The sequence below is a fragment of the Mesoplodon mirus genome, assembly GCF_964341445.2.
Source record: "Mesoplodon mirus genome assembly, chromosome: 3".
NCBI lineage: Eukaryota > Metazoa > Chordata > Mammalia > Artiodactyla > Ziphiidae > Mesoplodon > Mesoplodon mirus.
Window position 1 is genome coordinate 32,469,771 of NC_138978.1, and position 17,325 is coordinate 32,487,095.

The following is a 17,325-nucleotide window of genomic DNA, read 5'->3' on the forward strand; positions in this document are numbered from 1 at the left end:
GGGGTCACCTTCTGCAGCAGGTCCTTTTCTCCTCCGGCTCCCAGAGCACATTCTGTCCACTCCTACCGTGCTGTATCCATTGTCTGACTCCCCTGTCCCCACCACTCTCCAGGCTGAGCAACCCCAGTTCATCTCTGCTTCCCTGAACCCACCCAGTGCCTGGCAAACTGCTGAATGAGAAAACAGAGAGTGTAGAACTGTCTGTTATGCACCCAGAAGGCACTAAAGCCCACATTGGGGCAGGGGACAGAGAGGACCCAACGAGAAGCCAGGCGCTGGATTGGGACCCAGAAGAAAGTACGGATAGTCCACCAGCTTGTGACAGGAGCCAGACTCCAAAACCAGAGAGACAGGGGGTCACAGCTGTAGGTAACTGGGCTGCAGTGGTGCTGGGAATAGTCTGTCCAGGAAAAGTCCCAGGTCAGAAATGCCTGGATGCCCGGGGCGGGGCGGTTCTGGGCTGATAGCCAGGGGTTGTGCTTAGACAGTGTTGGCTGCTGGAGGGCAACCTCCCCGAGGAATGAAACCCATCCGCAGCATGCCTGCAGCCTCGGACCAACCCCTCACTGGCGAAGAGACAGACCAGACCCCTTTCTGCTGAGTCCAGCAAAAAAATCTGCTTTCCTGCAGCAAAGGGTGGGAGTGTGTGAGTGACAGCCTGGCCTGCCCCTCACACCAGGGACAGGTCCTCTGGGCCACTCTAGGTTTGTAGTGTGAAGGTCCTTCTGCTGGTCAGAAAAATTCCTACCACTCGTTTCCCTCAGACCTTCTGGCCCAGCTATGCATTTAGCTGACTACACCTGGAAAGAAACAATGGGACTGGAGGTGTGAAATCTCAACACATGATGCAGCCAAGACATCTGTGGTGCCGCAGAGGCTGGGTTACTGAGACCCCCTCCCACCAGACCACAAGGCAGTGTCCCCCACCCCTCCCTGACCCAAGCACTCGGGGAGCCACCCTCACTGCACCTCAATACTCACAGGTATATGCTGCTACTAGTGGCCCAGCTTCCCTACAGGCTTGCTCTTCATCCACAAAGTCAACCCAGGGAACCAAGAGAAATTCGCAGCCCATGGAACCAGGTGTTTTGAACCATGGACCAGTTACCCAAATGCCAGTTGGGAGCGCAGGATGGATTCTGGGGTCAGGTCGGCCTGGGTTCAAACTTCAGCTTCCGTCACTCATCAGCTTTATGACCCTGAACTAGTCACCTACCCTCTGTGAGAGTCATTTACTCTCCGTGGGCCTCAGTTTCATCATCTGTAAAAGAGGGGTGTCCCGAGGTCTCTGCTGGATGAAAGGTGAGCGTTCCCCACCCCTTGCTGAGGTAACCTCCCTGGTGACAAGTCTCTCCAGGTGCCTACCTTTTAAACTAGCATTTGAGGGACACCTACTGCTTGCTAGGAACCGTTCATTCTTAGTGTTTCCTAGATTTTCTTTAATTCTCACAACTTTATAAAGTAAAGATTTCCCCCCCTTTTTTGGTTTGCTGACAAAACCAAAGCCTAGAGGCCCTAGCCCAGCTGACCGGGCCAGAGGAGGCTGCCTGTGGCCTGTTCCCTTCTACTCCTGCTGGCTGGCTAGAAGGCGGCTCTGTTTACGGGCTTTTCCTTTGAGGTCGAATGACAGCCATCCCTGAAGCAGGCGTGGACCCTCTCCCTGGGAGCCTGAAGGCCACAAGCAATCTCCCTAGGAACCCACTGGAAGCCATATGCTTCTGTGCTCAGGATGGATGCTGGGGGGATGGGGAGGTGGATCAGTAAACCCTCAGCTTTAGCCAGGACTCCCTGAGGACAAAGATTCATGCATGTGCTGTCATCTCCACGGTTCCAAAACAGAGTGACGATTTTGTTCATTTTAAAATGCAGGATACGTATAGCTCCAGTTTGTCAGGAATACATACCATCACATCCTCCTCTAAACGCTTGCCTTGGGGGTGACAGGTGAACTGGCTGCTACTAACCGGAGCTCCTCTCTTGCCCGGGATGAACCTCACCCCCGGAAGGCTGCTGTGCTGGGTGTGTGGGAGAGTACCTGCAGCGCCAGAGAGGAAGTGACTCAGCCCAGTGGGAAGTGGGAGGGGCGGCCAGACTGAGGGCCCAGTGGCCAGCCTGCTCCCCCTCAGCACATCCGCACCAGACCCATCTAGAGCTCGGAGGTCCAACTCTAGTCTCCTCCAGAAGGCAAGATTCACACACAAGGAGATGACATAATCAGTGACGTCCCTCTTCACCCCCTGCCCTGAGCAAGCCCCACTGGGCTCCTCCGTGGCCTCCATGAAGGCTGAGGGGAGAGACGGGGAGGGGAGTGGGCCTGAAGGCCCCGGGCTGGGAGGATGTATCCTGGAGTGATCCTGGGAGAAGAGGCTCAGGTGGACCTGGAGGCCCCTCTGGGGAAAAGATAAACAGAGTAAGAAACCAGTCCCTGGGACGGGGTAAAGGGCTTCAGCGGCAGCTTTTCTGAGAGCCAGTAGAGAGCATCCAGGGCAGCATCACCGGCCCCGCCACCAGCGCACCCCTCCCAGGGGCCTCCGGAAGCAGCTGATGTGACAACGAATAAGCCGTCACTGTGTGCGGGTGTTGGAAGAGGAAGGGACAGACTTAATAGCTCTTTCTCAGGCTGTGCTGCCCTGGTATCTCCTATTTAGAGAGGTAGCCAGGGGAAGCGGCCAATACCCTGGCTGGGAGACCTTCCCGGTGGTCCCTCAGCTCTGTGGGGCGGGCCTTCTGCCATGTGCAGTGACGGGAGACTGAGTCACTGACAGCCCTCCCCTGTCATGCCAGCCTGCCCTGCGACAAAGGGGACCCCTCCTCAGCTCAAACCATCAGTTATTCCTCTGTTATTGCTTTGCTCAGTGGGAACAAGGCCCGCCACAGGTCCCTCGTGGAATTCAGGTTCTTTTTGTTTTTAATATTTACTTATTTATTTGGCTGCACCGGGTCTTAGTTGCGGCACTCGGGATCTTTTTTTTTTTTTAAGTTGTGGTATGCGGGAACTTTAGTTGCGGCTTGTGGGATCTGGTTCCCTGACCAGGGATCGAAGCTGGGCCCCCTGCATTGGGAGCATGGAGCGTTAGCCACTGGACCACCAGGGAAGTCCCGAATTCAGGTTCTTGACACCCAAGATGGCCCAAGTCAGGCAAGGAGAAAGCAGCAAGTGACTAAAGAAGGGCTGGCTGAGTCTGAAAGCAGCAAGTGACTAAAGAAGGGCTGGCTGAGTCTGAGAGCACCTTTGTGTCCTAGACGTGTGTCTCTCTGCTCCACGGGGTCCTCACCCAGAGGACAGAGACAGTGTTGTACCTGCCCAGGGTTCCCTGAGGACTGCGGGGAGCCAGCGTGTGGGAGGCACTAGGTAAATGTTACGTTTCCTTCCTTCCACCTCAGATTTCCAGAGCGACAGAGGGGAAAGCCTGGGCCAGGGCCAGGTTCATATGATTCTCCTTCTTTAAATGGTTTTTAACAGCAAAAGTCACTACAATCATCCCGTGAGAAAGGTAATTAGGATTGGGGCCAGCAAACTGCCTTTCTCTAACTGCCTCTATCAAAAATGAAATTCAATTAAATTTCACAGCCTTGCGAATGAACAATACAGTTCACTTTCTGCAGTTTTACTGAATGCTGCTGGCTGTGGCTGCTTGGTGGGCAAGATTACAGAGGCAGACAGCAGGCTTTGCCATCAGAGTGGCCCTCAGTGGGCCGTTCAGACAAGTGGACCCACACGAGGGCCTCACCTGCTCCGAGTTGCTGAGGCCAGCCACGAGCCACCCCTGACACATACTCTGCTCAGGAGTGGGTGAGAGCATGCTTGCCTGTGTCTCTCCAGAGGGTGAGCTCCTGGGGGCAGGGCCTGAGGCCTTGACCGCTTCAGAATCCCCTGCACAGGCCCCACAGGTGTGCAGAAGACAAGGTGAAACCACAGCCAGCAAAGCAGACAAAAATGCATTTGCCCCAGTCCCAGCACATCCAGTTCTAGGGATTCATCCTCCAGGTTCACTCACACAAGTTCACCAAGATGAATGTGCTCAATAAGGGTCCCTGGAGAGCCCTGGGTAGCAGGAAAAAACACAAAGACAAAACCACAAATATCAAAACGCACACACAGGGCTTCCCTGGTGGCGCAGTGGTTGAGAGTCCGCCTGCCGATGCAGGGGACACGGGTTCGTGCCCCGGTCCGGGAGGATCCCATATGCCGCGGAGCAGCTGGGCCCGTGAGCCATGGTCACTGAGCCTGCGCGTCCGGAGCCTGTGCTCCGCAACGGGAGAGGCCACAACAGTGAGAGGCCCGCGTACAGCAAAAAAAAAAACAAAAAAAACAAAAAAAAAAACGCACACACATCTCTCCCTGACAGGAAACAATCTAAATGTCCGCCAAGAGAGGACTGGTTCACTCCATCATGGTACGTCCAGACAGGGGAATACTACACAGCCTTTAAGACTACGCCCACACCTGCTGGTAGATGAAGATGTCTAGGATATGTTACACTAAAGAAAACAAACTGCAGGAGACTTCCCTGGTGGCACAGTGGTTAAGAAACCAGTTGCCAATGCAGGGGACACGGGTTCGAGCCCTGGTCCGGGAAGACCCCACAAGCTGCAGAGCAACTGAGCCCGTGCACCACAACTACTGACCCTGTGCTCTAGAGCCCGCAAGCCAAAACCACCACTGAGCCCACGTGCTACAACTACTGAAGCCCGCGCTCCTAGAGCCCGTGCTCCACAAGAGAAGCCACCACAATGAGAAGCCTGCGCACTGCAATGAAGAGTAGCCCCCGCTCACTGCAACTAGAGAAAGCCTGCGCGCAGCAATGAAGACCCAACGCAGCCATAAATAAATAAATAAATGAATGAATGAATGAATGAATGAATGAAAAAGAAAAAGCAAACTGCAGTACTATAAGATGATCTCATTTGGGTAAAAAAAAAAGATGATTATACACACCCTTGAATATGCATAGGAAATTTCTAGAAGAAACTTAACAGTGGATACCTCCAGGTAATAGAACTAGGGGCCCGAAGGAGATGGAGAGTTTTATTTTATATTCTTCTATATCGTTTACCTGCTTCATTGTAGGCTACTATAATAATTTTGAAAAATCTAAAAAAATTTCTGAGCCCATTAGAATTATTAAGAGTGGTAATGGAATCAGGGGAGGCTGGGTCTTAGGGAAGGCACACTTGAGGGAGTATGGCACGCGAATGCCCCGAACGTGTGGGCCTGCATGTTGATGCAAGGCTGCATCAGGAGAGTGGGGGACAGAAGGGACAAACCACCACTCGGGTGCACTGGAACTCTCTCAGGTGACTTGTAAACTTGCCTGTAAGGAACTGCCTGTTCACCACCCGGTTTCTATAAAGGCTGCGAAGACCACCAAACCGTTCAAACTGGAGACCTGGAAGCTGGTTCATAACACCTCTTTCGGGACACTCAGGCCCACCAGCAAAGAGCTCACCTAGGCCTCACCGGAGCCAGCCCCTGGGTCCTGACTGCGGGCCAGGCACCAGGCCGAACCTGCCACAGACAATAACACCTTGTGTTTAATCCTCATTACTACTTTGCAGGAAACTGGGTTTGGAGATAGGAAGTGATTTCTTCAAGGTCACTCAGCTAGCAAGTGGCAGAACTGGCTTCTGAAGCCAGGTCTGATCTGAGCCTTAAATGCTGGGGGACATGGTTGAAGGTCTCCTTACCCACTACTCCCAGGGCAGGAAGGAGGGGAAGGACTTGTCTCCAGGCAGTGGCAGTTTCCATTCTTCTAGGAAAAAAGAAGGGACTGCTTCAGCTTTGTCAAGGTCCCTTCCAGCTCTACGGCTTTATTCCACGTGGCCTGGGCTCCCTGGGGCCAGAGCCTGGCCAGGATCGGGGAAAGGGATGGCATGGGCTCTAGGGTCACACGAGTGTGGGCTGGAAATCCGGCTCTGCCCTTGCTGGCTGAGGGTTCCTTAACCCCTCAGTGTCTGACGGTTCTCTGTAAAACAGAGTCAAGCCCTCCTTCCTTAGATTGTGAGAAGGCCTCAACACATATTGCAGAGTACTTAGCAAAGGACCTGGAAGGTGGTGGGGATCCTTCTTTTGTGGCTGGTTTCCTTCCTGTTCCTTCAGGAGGGACCACCTTGGGAGCAGAGTTGGAGGAGAACACAGCCATGGAAGTCACACAAACATGGTAATGCCAGGGGCTCCACGTCTGCTACAAAAAGGGGCAGGATTCCTGCTCTCCAAAGGTGGCAATGCCAGCAGTGGGGCTCCAAAAGCCCCACAGGATTTTGGGCTATGCCAGTCCCAAGGTCTCCCAAGAGGCTGAACCAAGCCTCTCCCTAGAGGTACCTGCTATCCCCTGATCACACCTCAAACTAGCTCTGCCCTAAACCCGAAGACAGGTGACAGGCACACCAGTCCTGCTCTTGCCAGTTCCCTCTACCATGTCCAGGCTACTTTCTCTTCCTTCTGGACCCTTGGGTCACCGACTCCCTAAAGCCAAAAGATCCTTGGTCTCTTTTGCAAGTAGGTGATGGTCTGTAAACAGATGTAGAGGGGACAGCTTCATCCTAAATGACAAGAGCCCTTCTCAGTTTCTCTGGTGCTTTCCAACAACTAGAGTTTCTTTGAAACCATCAGACCTGTAGACTGCTGGACTGTGTAAGCTCTAGGGAACCCCAACTCACACCAAGACAGACCGCCAAGAGCCAGAAAAGGGTGACAGCCACTGGGGTTCTCAGTGCCCCTTGGGAAGAGGGATGTCAACCCAAAAGAGTATCTTTGCTTGCTGAGGGAAAATCAGGCTTCTCCAGTTCATTAAAAGGGGGCCAAGAAATTACTTTAAAAATAATGAACATGGGGGCTTCCCTGGTGGCGCAGTGGTTGAGAGTCCACCTGCCGATGCAGGGGACACGGGTTCATGCCCTGGTCTGGGAAGATCCCACATGCCACGGAGCGGCTAGGCCCATGAACCATGGCCACTGAGCCTGCGTGTCCGGAGCCTGTGCTCCACAACAGGAGAGGCCACAACAGTGAGAGGCCCGCATACCGCGGGAAAAAAAAAAAAAAAAAGAACATGAAGGATACTCTTTGAAGCAGCAACTCCTCCTGGAATTTATCCTGCAGATACCTAAGGTGGGAAAAACCACACATATGCAGATAGTCACTTCAGCTTTGTTTGGAGAGCAAAAGGCCGAAAATAACCTAAGTTCATCAGCAGAGAGTCTATTGAATAAATTACACAAACAATGATGACACAACATTGCCAAAAATGACCCAGACGTGCATGAGACAAAGTGGAAACATCTCTAAGATAGTAAGTAAATCAAAGCAAGCAACACCATCCTTTCCCTTCTCGGATCCTGATTACAGATCCCGAGAGGAGATGCAGGGCTGCTATGGGCCCGGGGCCACCTTCAAGGCCACAGTCTCACCTGAGCAGGTGGAGGAGGAAGAAATGCCCTTGTCTCAGGCCACTTTCTCTTCTACCTTCTTTACACCACAAACGCAAGGACAAATCCTGCAAAAATCTCCCCAATTCCAAAGGGCCTGTTTGAAGCCCCATCTACCAGCACATCCCTCTCTGCAGCCCAGTCTGATTCAGGCCTAGCTCTGTACTCTCGTAGAGCTCAGGGGGATAAGGGCACAAAGGCAGCTCCCTCTCACTTCCCTGACGGTTCTGAGTGAATCCCAGGTGGCCTGGGGCAGACATCTCTTCTTCCGGAGAAGAGGGACTGAGTTGGCTGACCCGGCCTCTGGAGTAAATCCAACCTCAAGGTCTCTTTCTCGATAAGATCTCCCCAGGAGCACGGGAGAGGGAACGGCCATCTCTCCCCTGAGGGCATGCTGCTGTCCAGGACCCATCACTTGCTGAATCAGTGTGGATGGCACCTGACGGAAGGGCTGCCCTTTAGGGCCATCGGAAGGCTGAGGAAGTCACAGAAGTTTGGCAGACTCAGCCACTTGAGTTTCTGAAATACTGAAGAAGTTCACTTTCCTGGGCAAATCTGGGCAGGGGGAAGATGAAGGAAGGGAAGCTGCCCTTTTCCCAGGCGCTGACGCAGGCAAAACCAGAGAGAAGCCTGGCCTGAAGCTGGACAGAGTGCCACAGACTTTGCAACTGACCCTCTCCCATGAGAGGGCTTACTGAATGGAGCTGGCGGATTTCACTGACCATTATCTTCTGCCGTCTCTATATCTGCACTATCATTCACTCCATCAGCCAAATCGGGAAGCTCGAGGTCACCTGCCATCATTGCTCCTCTCTCAATCATCACAGCCAAACATTCCTGGAGTCCAGCTGATTTCCCCCCAAACAGCTCTGATCTATGCCCTTCCTCCGCGTCCCAACTGCCTCTACCCTGATCCAGGCCCCCACCAGCCCTTACTCTGATTACTGCAAAAGCCTCCTACAGAGACTCCAGACTTGTTCTATCCCCAGTCCATCCCCCACCGGAAGCCAGAGGGCTCCTGGCAAGATGCAGGTCTAACGGTGTTTCCTCCCTTAAACCAAAGCATCCCATCACCAACAGAATAAGAAGTTCAAGCATCTTAGCACTGATGCTTACCTCTCCAGCATGTCCTAAAGCCAGATCCCTTCACGCCCTGTGCCAGAACCTCTTGTGGTTCCTACAGTGTGCACACACGCCAGCCTGCATCCGTGCCTGTGCCTTGCTGCTCCCTGCCTGGAGTGCTTCATGAACCCTCAGAAAGCTCTATTCATCCTTCAAGATTCAATTTCCATCAAGATCCAGCTCAAGTCCTGAGGGCTCTCCAAAGTTCTCCCCAGTCACCTCTCCCACCCCCCAGGAGAATCACTCCTTCATCTCACTCCCACTACATGCTGCACAGACTCCTATGAGACACTCACCAAACTCTATGCAAATGTCAGTTGGTTAGGAACCTGCCTGGTCCCTGTTAGACCACAAGCTCCACCAGGGCAGGGCGTGCCTCGCCATTCTCATTCTGCACCTGGCACCCGGCACATCCTCAGCCACGCTTGGGAGCTCATGTGTGTGGAACAGGGGTTCCGGATTTTAAGTCGCCACACACATCAATGTGTGCTTCCTGATGGTACTAATTCAGATAACAGACTAGGGTCACTAACAGGGACACACATGGAACAAACTCTAAATACTTTTTCTCCTAGTATACTTTAAAACATGATTTTTGCTTTTTTCCTCAGCAGTCCTACTTCTATTTTAAAAAATGGTTCTTTTAAAGAGCGGAGCTGAATCATCTGCATGGCTCCCATACAGACTCGGTAAATTCCCCACAGATTTCTTTTTTGGAGAGAATACAATACAATTCTGTGGTCTTGTGATCCCTCAGGACATTTCTGACAGCTCAATGGGACACAGTTTTAGTTGCCACTAACTGCTTCAACTAATTCTTAGAAGTCCTTTCCTGCAGCCTGCAACAGCAGCTAACATTTACCAAGCATTTTGTACTCAGTGTGTGCTAAATGCCCAACCTGCAACATCTTACTGAGTCCTCACAACTGCCTTACAAGGGAAGGACTCTTACTGCCCACCTCTCCCTCAGATGAGAAAGCTGGGAACTGGAAGAATAAGTAACCTCTACTGACTGGCAGGGCTGGGATGTGAACTGAGATTCTGTCTGACAGCAGACCCAAATAGGCTCTTATCCACTACAATCTGCTGCCTTCCCAAAAGGCCAAATTAAAGGCCCCAGGGAGCAACTGACCTTACAACTGACCTTCTGAGAGGACAGCCTCACCAGCCCAGCTGCTCGAGTGACCTGCAATCTCAGGAAGAGAGGGGTACATGTGCCAGGCACTTCTGGGGCAGGCAGAGCTGCCCAGGGCAATGCAGGGAGCTTGTCACCTGCCACCAGTTGCATACAGTGCTGTCTCGGCAAAGATCCCCCACCCCACGCCATCTCTCTTCTCTCAGAGGCCTGCAGTAGCCTCTGAAGAGGTCTCCAGTGCTTTAATCTCTCCTCTCTTCTCCCTTCCCTCCTGCTGAGGCTCCAGAGAGAGCATTCTAAAACACAAGTCTAATCACGACACTCCTCTGCTTAAAACCTCTTCACTTGCTCCCCACTGCCCTTGGTACAAAATCCCAAATTGTTAATGTGGCATTCCCTTGTCAACCTGTACTGCTTTACCTGGCACCAGGTTGCCTTTCATACCACCATACTGAACAATCTGAGGTTTCCGGAAAAACTCTGAGTTGACATGTCTAAGTGGAGTACCTTGCCCCTTTGTTCTCACCTGGCTGAGCCTTCCCATCCTTCTAGACGCAGCTCCAGCATCATCGCTTCTTCCAAGCCTCCCCAAAACCTCCCCCGACTCCGCCCAACTCAGGCTGAGCTAGAAGCTTCCTTCCCTGGGCTCCCACAGCCCTCTGTTCTTGCTGTTACTAGTTTTTCAAGACTACGTTTCAACTATTCATTTACAGGTCAGTCTCCCTTAACCAGACTGTGAGCTCCTTGAAATAGGAATAAGAATAGCTAACATTTATTGAACTCTCATTACGTGGCAGACATGGTTCTATGTTTTTTACATGTGTTAACTTTTTAAATCTTCACAACAACTCTATGTTATCACCCCTGTTTTATAGCTGAGAACACTGAGGCACAGAGAGGTTAAACAATGTGCCCAAGGTCACACAGCTACAAAGCTGCAGAGCTAGAATTTGAACTCAGGAATTCTGGCTCCAAAGCCCACTCTTTTTTTTTTTTTTTGCGGTATGCGGGCCTCTCACTGTTGTGGCCTCTCCCATTGCGGAGCACAGGCTCCGGACGCACAGGCTCAGCGGCCATGGCTCACGGGCCCAGCCGCTCTGCGGCATGTGGGATCTTCCCGGACCGGGTCACAAACCCGTGTCTCCTGCATCGGCAGGTGGACTCTCAACCACTGCGCCACCAGGGAAGCCCCAAAGCCCACTCTTAACCTCTGTAATATAGGGTACTTGCCTCTCCAGGCAAGGACATTGCTGTTATCACGTGGGGAATGAATGAATGAATGAATGAACGAAGGAGGGCTATCTCCACACTGTCTAGATCTAAGGGACAAACAACTGGCAGAGCAGAGCCACCAAGCACTGGCCCAGCTCACAAGCACTGGCCCAGCTCACAAGCACTGTTTACAAACAGGGGTTCTTTGGGCCTGACAATTACATATCCTGCTCTTCCTTATCTCATGCAAAGCTAAGCCAAGAGGGAAGGCGCCCAGCCCAGAGTGACTACCCTCTTCTTCACTGCTCTCAAAACCAAGCAAAGCCAACCGGTTTCCTCCAGTGACTTAATACAGAGCAAAGTCTATCTTGACAGCGAAGGCGGCTGTCATCTCTTCCTTCCGCCAACAAACGGGGATCAAACCTAGGAAGCGGGGGTGGCAGGGTGCTCGGCATCGGGAATCCCGATGCCCCCATCTACTGGCTGGAAGGTGCTGCCAAGCGGTGTGGGAATGGGCGGGCCTGAGAGGGCACAGCAGGTGAAACAGTGACCATAGCAGCAGACTCTCTCCTTGGAAAAGGCCAGCCAAACGTAGCACCGGCAAGCAGATAGCTCTGACCCGCACCTGAACACCTCCCGGGATTCGAAAATTCCCCAGCAGCGATGGTGCCCGTGCTAATGGGTGAGGGCTCCTGGTGGAAGCCCGGGCTGGTCCTATCTGGGGACTCGTTTCAACTTTCATGTCACTCTCGGGATTAGGAGGGCAGCGTGGAGAGGCAGAGGGTGTCTCTTGGGAAAAACCTGGCTGGTTCAAATCCGGCGCCTTCACTGACTGGACGAGTGACTCCTGGCAAGGCTGGCAGTGCCACCTCCCAGGGTTGCGGCGGGACCGAGACGCCCCGCAGCCACCGGGTACCCGGCGCGCAGGAGCCCCCGCCCCCGCCGCCCGAGAAGGGCAGACCACAGCGGAGGACGGCACAATCGCTGTTGCCATTTCTGTCGCAGCCGGACGGCCTCAGGCTGTCACCCCGGTCCCCGCGCTACGGCCGCTGAGGCCCGCCCCACCAACCCGCACTCCCGGCCCGGCTCCCCGCTCCCGGACCCCTGCCCTCACCTTCCCCCGGTGCTCAGCGCTGCTCGCCCATAGTCCGTAGTCCGGAGCCGGGGCTGCTCAGCGCTCCGTCCCGGGGGGCCGGGGCCGGTCCAGGGGCGTGGGAGCCGCTCACCGTCGCCTCCCGGCGCAGCCGCCCGAGCCGCCGCCACCGCTGCCGCCGCCTCCCTCCATGGCTGCGGCGCCGCCACCTGACAACGGAAGTGACGCACCGCCCCCTCCTCCCGGACGAGCCGCATCCCCGCCCCTTGCCCGTATCTACAGCCCACGGCGCAGGGATTGGGAGCCATCTTGACAATGGGCGGAAGCCTTCAGGCAAGAGGCCAGAATCCGATTGAGGATTGGTTCAGGGTGGGGGTCCGAGCCAAAATCTGGGAAACGATTGGACACTGAGACCCTAAGAGGCGGTACTTACCGCTTCGCTATGTCTGCGGTGAGGTGGGGCCGGAGGCACCGCCCCCGCCCCTACTCCACTGAGCCTCGCGTGCCCTACACTCGCCCTCCCGGGTCTGGAGATGTCTGCAGCAGTTGAAAGGTCGGCCAGTTGTAGTGTATTTCTCAGAAAAGTGGCTCTTCCTTGACCCCCATTTCTCTGTTTCTGGAGCTTTGTGCGGCGAGCGCTGCCGTGAGGCTCAATCAATGATAGGAATTCCTGTCATAGCCCTCACAATTCATTTCCCTCTGGGGCCCTCGCTTTTGTAGAAACAACTCTTCAATCTGAAGATCCCTAGAGTCTCGACCAGGGAGGTTAACAGTGAAGAGTTCCTGTTAGCGATTCCAGCCACCTAACCTCAGCCCCTCCTGCTGCAGTTTCGGTCCCTTTCTCCTCCTCCTCCAGCAACCACGCCCTCCATGAATCAGCTTCTTGCACCAGCAGATGAGCCCTTTAAAGGGATTGCATCAGGCTGGTGACTCACTGGGGCCCTCTGAGAGCCTGGCTTCCCTCCGCTGGCATGCAGAAGCAGCTAGAAGGGCTCCGTGGTGGCAGCACCAGCCATCATGGACCCACTCCTTTGTCTCCCAGGTGTGAGCCAGGGTGCTTGCTGCATATGACTGTCTAACTCCTGGGTGTCTTTCCAGCTGTGTCATTCTGTATGCATGTGGGCACACGTGTCCAAGCCTGTGTGCACTCTGCTGGATTTTCCTAGGGTGTGTGGCCAGGCACTTACGTGTATGCACGCATTTGTCATCTCCACACAGGCAGTGCCAGGACGTGAGAGTTGGTGTGAGTCTGGCTGCTTCCTCCTGTGTCCATCTCTTTGTCCCTGAATGCCTAGTGCACACTGAGCTGATGGGACTGAATAACAGTAGTAATCGAAGCAGCTCCAGTATTATGTCACGCACCATGTTGAGCACTTTAGAGACACCAACGTTAAGGAGTCTCTTCACAGATGAAGCAGCTAGAGCTCTGAGAGGGGAAGTAAACTGTCCAAAGACACATACAGTTAATAATGGCAGGGCTGTGATTTGAACCAAGTCTGGCAGATTCCAAAAAGGCTGGATTTGAGTACTTGCTGTGTCCCTTACAAGCTGAGTGACTATGTGCAAGTTATCCCCATCTGTCAACATAGGGATAACACGTCGTGGGGTCACTGTGAGGATCCAGTGAGTGTGGAGAGGGCTTTTCACGGGACCTGGTGAATAAGAGTGCTCATACTTCTCTCAGTTAGCGAGCTTCAATGCAGTGGGGGACCGAAAGTCAGGCACAAAGAAGCGGGGCCCAGCCCCCCAAGCTCCTCTCTCTGACAAAGTGAAAAGCCTAGGGATTCCGGAAGCCCTGACTGACAGGAATGAGTGTTGGGTTTTCCAGAGCTCTAATTATCAGCTAGATGAATCACTTAGAGCTGACACCACCATCCCCACCCTCAGGAGGCTCTCAGCCAATTCAAAATATAGAATTTTAACAAAGAGGAGGAGGAGGAAGAGAAAGAGAGGAGTAGGAGAGGTAATGAATAGAAAGGAAAGGTGCCAGCCAGAGGAAATGAAAAACTGTCACCAGGACACCAACAGGAGGAGACCGCTGCATCACACACACGGTGACATACTCTCCTGCTGGCTCTCCAACTCTGGGCATGCTGGCAGATGGCGCTGCCATAACAAAGTGACGCCTGTCACAACAGCATGAGATGGTTGCTTGAGGATGTACCAGCAGATCTGCCTATTACAGAAGGAGAGGATGAGACCTTCAACCCTGGGGCGCTTCCTCAGGCTTCTGGAACCCAGCAAACCCTTCCTACTGGCTGACTTCTGACTTCTCTTTGTGGCCAAGCCCCTAGACCCAAGGTATGGCAAGTTCCGAGTGCCAGGCCCACACCTGGTAGCTGGGTACCACCACTGTGAGCAGAGGCACCGCTTATCTTACCCGGTTACCAGCATCAGGAGGGCTGGGAGGCAGAATAGTGTAGTGCAGTAGTAAAGATCATGGAGTTTCAGGCATACAGACCTGAGTTCAAATCCCCACCCTCCTCTTCACTGGCTCTTCGACCTTGAGCAAGTCACCTCACCTCTCTGGGCCTGTTTTTTCATCTGTAAAATGGGCTACTAATATAAACCTCCAGGGTTGATGTAATGATGAAATGAGATGATTCATTCATTCCACAAAGATTTATGGAGTGCCTGCTATGTGCAGAGCACGGAGCTGGATGCTAGAGATCCAGTGGGACCAAACAGACCACAGTCCTGCCCTCCTGGAGCACGTAGAGCCCCTGGCACAGGGCCTGGCACACAGTGAGATTCAACAAGCAGTAGCTATCTGTGATGACCATCTTGGCATTCTGCCATTACCTTAATCACAGGACCTGGCAGATGCCTCCACCTTCCCCCTGAGGAAAGTGGACCTCAGTTTCCTCAACTGTAAAATGACAGAGTTGGATTGGATCAGTGATTCCCAACCTTCTCACCTTGAAAGCTTCTTTTAGTATTTTCCACCCACATGAGCCTCATATCTGGTATGATTTTGTCTCCCGTACAATCTGCATCAAGTTATTTCTTCCTTTTTCTTCATTACAGCCTCATATTACAGCCATAAGAGCTTGTGGTCAGTAGGAGCAAGCCAGTGTGACCACCACGCAGTTGGTATAACTCCAGCCCGAAGCAGAGACCAAGCTAGCTTGGGTAACCTTCACATACTATGTGCTGTTTCTCTGGGTCCCTTTGGAACACTGATAAGAACTCAAGGGACTCCTGCTGTCCTCAGGGACCCTTCAGTTGGGGATGCCAGACTGGAACTCACTGAACTGGATGCTCTCCTGCAAGTCCCATCCAGCTGAGAGCTGGAGATGTCACATCACTTGTGTGGCCCCCAGGGAGATCTGAACTTCAAGCCACAGGCCACCCAGCTCTCTTCAGAGCCCTGGGAGTCTCCTCCCCCAAATGAGAGAGCATCCTGTACTCTTCTCTCCAAGGCCTGGAGGGGAGGGAGAGGAGGGGGCATGCCATCCCACCTGAGCGCTCAGAATTCCAGGGGGCTCAGTCAGCAACTGGGATCCGCACATCGGTGTACGTGCGGGCTTGAACAAAGGCTGCAGCAATGAGCACAAAACCCAAACTCCGATGGGACGATGACATTTGTTTTTTTTTTTTTTGCGGTACGCGGGCCTCTCACTGTTGTGGCCTCTCCCATAGCGGAGCACAGGCTCCGGACGTGCAGGCTCAGTGGCCATGGCTCACAGGCCCAGCCGCTCCGCGGCATGTGGGATCCTCTCGGACCGGGGCACAAGCCCGCGTCCCCTGCATCGGCAGACTCTCAACCACTGTGCCACCAGGGAAGCCCTTGGACGATGACGTTTTGAAATATGTTTTTCATCTTTTCCTTGGTGTCCCTCCACCCTTCCCTTGTGCAGGTAGTTAGGTTACTCTGCATACATTACGCCAGGAAGCAAATGATACGACAGAATGCAGAGTTCATTTTTTGCTTCTGAATTCCAAGAGGCTTGCCTTCAGGGAGGAACGGAAAGAATATCTGTGCAGATCCAAATTTAGAAAACTGTAACAAGGGGGATCTGGGAGACTGAGACTTTCGGGGGTGGTCCCTGAGAATAGAGAAGCTTCTCCTCAGCCTCTGAGCTAGAGGGCATCAGGGCCCGGGAAGCAGGAAGAGTTGTGCTCCTTTTCTTGGTGGAGCACCAAGAAGTAATAAAACCCTCTGAAGAAACAGCTGTGGGCTGCACTGGGGCAAACAGCGGGGCCTAACTAACCCAAGACCCTAGGAATTTCCTGGGCCTGAGTGGCCTGGAAAAAGTAGAGTAAGAATCTGAATACTGAGAGGGGGATGGGTCAGGAAGGAGCAACTCAGCAGCATCCTGAGCAGGCTGAAGACAGAAAACCAGTACAAAACTAAGACATCTCAGGGGATGCTAGTGTGACTGGACCAGACACCATCAGCTCAGACTACCCTGCCCAAGCTTTGGCATCTTCACAGGAAGTGCCCTAGAATTCAACCAATTCTGAGGAAACTGATGGGGAACTCTGAACTGACTGCAATTAAGCTTCTGCCACTCTGGCTGAGTGAAGCCAAATATGAATTCAGTTGAGTTAGAGAAAATTCAATTTATATTTCTTACACACCTGAACTTGGAACCAGCTATACTCCTTAATCACAAGGCCCTGTATCATTTGCCTCACCCCCTTCCCATTTCTCCTGCCTCCCTCCCCTCTGTCAACAGTCACAAGGGTATTCTGTTATTGCCCCCAACCCCCAAGCTTTCTCACCTCAGGACCTTTGCACTGGCGATTTCCTCTGCCTTCCCTTGGCTCTTTAAATGGTACGCTCCTTCTCAGTTTTTTTTTTTTTTCTCTTTCTTTCTTTCTCTTTTTATTTTTATTGGAGTATAGTTGCTTTACAATGTTATGTTAGTTTCTGCTGTATACCAAAGTCAATCAGCTATATGTATACGTATATCCCCTCTTTTTTGGATTTCCTTCCTATTTAGGTCACCACAGAGCACTGAGTAGAGTTTCCTGTGCTATACAGTAGGCTCTCATTAGTTATCTATCTTATACATAGTAGTGTATATATGTCAATCCCAATCTCCCAATTCATCCCACCCCCCTTCTCAGTTTAACTTCTTCAGTCCATACTTTCTGAAATAAAACCACCTATTTTCTCTCAAAGGGCCCTGTTTATTTCCTTCATGATGCCTATCTGTTTATTTTTGTTAGTCTCCCCCTCCAGAACATCAGCTCCCTGAGAGCAGGATCTCTGTCTCTCTTGATGTTCCCTCAGTAGCTAGCACCGTGACTCAGATTACTTGTGGAATGAATGACCCGTGGCTTGCCATAGCTTGGCGGGCACTGAGCTCCCTCCACCCCTACACCTGGG

At 52.8% G+C, this 17,325-nt stretch overlaps 1 protein-coding gene across 7 annotated transcripts in view; it reads right to left on the reverse strand.

Annotated features, from left to right (window-relative positions):
* Positions 1 to 12,767, reverse strand: part of STK40 (serine/threonine kinase 40) — a 38,986-nt gene extending 26,219 nt beyond the window's left edge. For 2 of the 7 annotated variants that reach the window (XR_014293404.1, XM_082614027.1), the window contains exon 1: positions 12,009 to 12,196. The gene's annotated coding sequence lies outside the window, so the exon portion shown is untranslated. Of the gene's footprint in view, positions 1 to 1,904; positions 2,036 to 5,688; positions 6,004 to 12,008; positions 12,197 to 12,420 lie in introns of those variants that run through there. The other 5 variants (XM_082614030.1, XM_082614028.1, XM_082614031.1 and 2 more) reach the window with 5 other exon arrangements.
* Between the last annotated feature and the right edge of the window lie 4,558 nt (positions 12,768 to 17,325).